The sequence below is a fragment of the Arachis duranensis genome, chromosome 4, assembly GCF_000817695.3.
Source record: "Arachis duranensis cultivar V14167 chromosome 4, aradu.V14167.gnm2.J7QH, whole genome shotgun sequence".
Taxonomy (NCBI): domain Eukaryota; kingdom Viridiplantae; phylum Streptophyta; class Magnoliopsida; order Fabales; family Fabaceae; genus Arachis; species Arachis duranensis.
The window spans coordinates 50,664,129-50,669,540 of NC_029775.3; the positions used below are offsets into that span (position 1 = coordinate 50,664,129).

General features: G+C 39.6%; 1 non-coding gene across 1 annotated transcript; it reads right to left on the bottom strand.

Annotated features, from left to right (window-relative positions):
* Nucleotides 1-775: 775 nt before the first annotated feature.
* Nucleotides 776-879, bottom strand: LOC127747337 (small nucleolar RNA R71). The gene has a single exon (XR_008009137.1). It is a non-coding gene; the product is annotated as a small nucleolar RNA R71 (small nucleolar RNA).
* Nucleotides 880-5,412: the final 4,533 nt, after the last annotated feature.

Here is a 5,412-nt window from a genome sequence, read left to right on the forward strand (position 1 = left end):
TAACTACTTTTTCAAAATTATTTTCGAAATTCTCTATCTCTCCTCTTCTTCTATTTATTTATTTATTTATTTACTAACACTTCTCTTCACCTCTCTTCATCTCCAATCACTGCCTATATCCTCACCCTTGTGATTGGATTCTCCACTTTTATTTCTTTCTTCTTCTACTAACAATAAGGAACCTCTTTACTGTGACATAGAGGATTCCTTTTTCTTTTCTTGTTCTCTTCTTCCCTATATGAGCAGGAACAAGGAAAAAGGCATTCTTGTTGAAGCTGATCCTGAACCTGAAAGGACTCTGAAGAGGAAACTAAGAGAAGCTAAATTACAACAATCCAGAGACAACCTTTCTGAAATTTTCAAACAAGAGAAGGAGATGGCAGCCGAACCCAACAACAATAATGCAAGGAGAATGCTAGGTGATTTCACTAAACCAACGTCCAAATTTGATGGAAGAAGCATCTCCATTCCGGCCATAGGAGCAAACAATTTTGAGCTGAAACCTCAATTAGTTGCTCTAATGCAACAGAACTGTAAGTTTCATGGACTTCCATCTGAAGATCCTTACCAGTTTTTAACTGAGTTCTTGCAGATTTGTGACACTGTAAAGCCAAATGGAGTAGATCCTGAAGTCTGCAGGCTCATGCTTTTTCCTTTTGCTGTAAGAGACAGAGCTAGAACATGGTTGAACTCACATCCTAAAGATAGCCTGGACCCTTGGGATAAGCTGGTCACGGTCTTCTTGGATAAATTCTTTCCTCCTCAAAAGCTGAGCAAGCTTAGAGTGGATGTTCAAACCTTCAAGCAAAAAGATGGTGAATCCCTCTATGAAGCTTGGGAAAGATACAAGCAGATGACCAAAAAGTGTCCTTCTGACATGTTTTCAGAATGGACCATATTAGATATATTCTATTATGGTCTATTTGAGTTTTTGAAAATGTCATTGGACCATTCTGCAGGTAGATCCATTCACTTAAAGAAAACACCTGCAGAAGCTCAAGAACTTATTGACATGGTTGCAAATAACCAATTCATGTACACTTCTGAGGAAATTCCGTGAATAATGGGACGCCTCAGAGGAAGGGAGATCTTGAAATTGATGCTCTGAATGCCATATTGGCTCAGAACAAAGTGTTGACTCAGCAAGTCAACATGATTTCTCAAAGTCTGAATGGATGGCAAAATGCATCCAACAGTACTAAAGAGGCAGCTTCTGAAGAAGCTTATGATCCTAAGAACCCTGCAATAGCAGAGGTAAATTACATGGGTGAACCTAATGGAAACACCTATAATTCATCATGGAGAAATCATCCAAATTTCTCATGGAAGGATCAACAAAGGCCTCAACAAGGTTTTAATAATGGTGGAAGAAATAGGCTAAGCAATAACAAGCCTTTTCCATCATCTTCTCATCAATAGACAGAGAATTCTGAGCAGAGCCCCTCTAATTTAGCAAATTTAGTCTCTGATCTGTCTAAGGCCACTTTAAGTTTCATGAGTGAAACAAGGTCCTCCATCAAAAATTTGGAGGCACAAGTGGGCCAGCTGAGTAAGAAAGTCACTGAAACTCCTCCCAGTACTCTCCCAAGCAATACAGAAGAGAATCCAAGAGGAGAGTGCAAGGCCATTGATGTAATCAATATGGCCGAATACACAAGGGAGGAGAAGGACGAAAATCCTAGTGAGGAAGACCTCCTGGGACGTCTCTCAAACAAGAAGGAGTTCCCTATTGAGGACCTAAAGGAATCTGAGGCTCATATAGAGACCATAGAGATTCCATTAAATCTCCTTCTGCCATTCATGAGCTCTGAAGTTTATTCTTCCTCTGAAGAAGATGAAGATGTAACTAGAGAGCAAGTTGCTTAATATCTAGGAGCCATCATGAAAGCCCATGAGAGCCATGAGAGCCCACTGTCAAGCTATTGACATTAAAGAAGTGCTTGTTGCGAGGCAACCCAATTTTTATTTATCTAATTTTATTTTTATTTAATTGTTATTTTGTGTTTTAGTAGGTTCATGATCATGTGGAGTCACAAAAAAAATTATTAAAATTAAAAACAGAATCAAAAATAGCAGAAGAAAAATCACACCCTAGAGCAAGGACTTACTGGCATTTAAACGCCAGTAAGGTGCATCTGGCTGGCGTTCAACGCCAAAACAGAGCATGGATCTGGTGCTGAACGCCAGAAACAAGCAACATCCTATCGTTTGAATGCCAGGAATATGCCCTGAGGAAAGCTGGCGCTGAACGCCAGTAACAAGCATGGAACTGTCGTTCAACGCGAGAAACATGCTGCACATGGGCGTTGAACGCCCAGAACGTGCACCACTTCGGCGTTTAAATGCCAGAATGGTATGCTAAGGCATTTTACATGCCTAATTGGAGCAGGGATGTAAATCCTTGACACCTCAGGATCTGTGGACCCCACAGGATCATCTCAGGATCTGTGGACCCCATAGGATCCCCAACTACCTCACCCTTTCTCTCTCCATTCATGGTCATCCCTTCTGTTTTTCATTCACCACTCACATCTATCCACTCTTCCCCATACGCCCCACCTACCTTCAAAATTCAAATTATCTTTCCCACCCAATCTCACCCATATAGCCGAATACACACATCCCTCCATCTTCTCTATATCTTCCTCTTATTCTTCATCTTTTCTTTCTTTTCTTGCTCGAGGGCGAGCAATTTTCTAAGTTTGGTGTGGTAAAAGCATAGCTTTTTGTTTTTTCATAACCATTGATGGCACCTAAGGCCAGAGAAACCTCAAAAAAAAAGAAAAAAAGGGAAGACAAAAGCTTCCACATCTGAGACAAGGGAGATGGAGAGATTCATCTCAAGGGTCCATGGCTCAGTAGAAGAGCATTTGACTGCACATCAAGAGAGCATAAGGAATTCCCTCATCAAGAAATCCTTGAGATACCTCAGGGGATACATTTTCCTCCACATAATTATTGGAAGCAACTGATGCCAGGGCATTTAGGCCAGTTTCACTGACCTTTTCTTTACTGTTTTAGGGTAGTTTCATGTATTTTTCCTATTAAACAAGGCAAGTTTTGGGTGAAAATATACTTACACCTTCATTCAAGCAACTATTGTGAATTTTGCATGATTTCATGAGATTTTTGCTAGAATTACATGATATTTTAGTGATGCATGATCTCATGATTTTGGCTAGAGCTTTGATGCATTTTAATTACTTGATTTCAGGACAAATGAAGCATGGAAGAATAACGTTAGCATTCACGTTAACTTAGTTAACGTAACTACTAACGTGGGATGGCAATTGACTTGCAACGTTAATGAGAAAAGTGATCACCAATAACGCCTGCGAAGCCATTTCATAGCCTACGTTAAGAGCCATGTTAACTAAGTTAACGTGGTACTTAATGTAGAAGGAAAGGAGGACCCCACGTTAATGAGAAACGTGAACTCCAATAACGTTTCTCCTCAACGTTAGTGGTAAAAGTGAACACCACTAATGTTGGGAAACTAGGCAATGCCCCACGTTAAGAGTCAGGTTAACTAAGTTAACGTGAACTCTAACGTGGACAAGGATCAATAATGCCAATGTTAGTGACACTCACTTTTGTCACTAACATTGAATCATTTTCATTGCCTACGTTAACTCTCACATTAAGATTGTTAACGTGAAAGTTAACGTGGAGTGGGGTTCAAGGAACCAACGTTAGTAACACTCACTTTTGTCACTAACATTGGAAGATGGCTTCATTACTACGTTAAGAGCCACGTTAACTTAGTTAACGTGGACTCTAACGTAGGGAATTAAGGCAAATAGAGCGTTAGTGACAAAGGTGAGTATCACTAACGCTCTCGAAGGTGATAGGTGCCCACGTTAAGAGCTACGTTAGCTAAGCGAACGTAAGACCTAACGTGGGAGGCAAAGGGCAAGCAACGTTAATGGGAAAAGTGATTCCCATTAACGTTTGCGAAAAGGGGCACAAGCCAACGTTAATGGAAAAAGTGAGTCCCATTAACATTGGTCAAGAATTGAGAAGGAACGTTAGAAGTCACATTAAGACTTCTAACGTTGAGAATAATGTGGGCATATAAGGGTGGAACGTTAGTGGAAAAGGTGAATGCCACTAACGTTCTCGCACCCAGAAATGTATTCCACGTTAATCTCACTAAGTGCCTGAGCCTAATTCATATTTCTCTGCAAGCTGGGCCCACTAAAGATGAGAATTGCTTCAACTCAAGTTCCAAAGCCCCATCTAAGACTTGAAGAACTCACTAGAAGATGATGAAGAGTAGTATATATAGGAGTAGTTTTGAACTAGCTTGGGACTTTTGGCATTGGGGAGAACTACTCTCTGGATATTTACTTTTCTGTACTTCTATCATGGATTCTTCTTTTCTACCATTTTTTATTCCTAGAGCTATGAACAACTAAACCCCTTTCATTGGGTTAAGGAGCTCTGCTGTAATTTGATGGATCAATATTAATTTTCATTCTTCTTCTTCTATCTTTTCTCTTGATTTTACTAGAAAGCTTTCAATCTTAATTCAATTGGTTAGTTATCTTGGAAAAGAAACTATCCATAATTGGATCTCTTCGGAACCTTGGAAGAGGAATGAAGAGATTATGCTAGAATTGCTTTCTCATGCTGGACCAATTTGGGTTGGGATGGATATGTGACTATAATCCCCTCAATACTTGAATTGGGAAATGTATGTGGTATAATCAGTGACCATGCTTCATCTCTTCTCATGAGCAATTGACCAAGGAATTGGCTATTGATCAAGATTTGAGAGATTGAATTACCAAGGAATTGGGATTCAATCACTTAAGATTGCCAAGGAGATCAATGAATGCATTGATTGAGGAAGAGATGAGAATGAACTTGATCCGGAGAATTGCAACATCTCCCCATTTCTGATCTTACCCATTCTCTTTAATTTCTGCCATTTACTTTTATGAGCATTACCCCAATTCCCCATTTAAGATTCTGCACTTTAATTCCTGCTATTTACTTTCTAGTCATTTAAATTTCTGCGTCTCAATCTAAATTCTGTTTAGCTCAACTAGCATATTCTTCTAACTAAAGTTGCTTGACCAATCAATCCTTGTGGGATTCGGCCTCACTCTATGGTGAGTTTTTACTTGACGATAATTCGGTATACTTGCCGAAGGAAAGTTTGTTGAGAGACAAGGTCCCATGCTTCTGCAACTAAGGATAGGAACACTAAAATCACTAGGGATCATGCAACAGAAGCAAGGAAGAGACATAAAGGAGCTCAAAAAGCACCATTGGACCTTTAAAAGGCGCCACCCTCACTAAGGTGGACTCATTCCTTGATCTTATATTTTTCTGTTTTTCGATTTTTATGCTTCATGTTTATCTATATTTTGTGTCTCTACTTCATAATCATTAGTATTTAGTAAC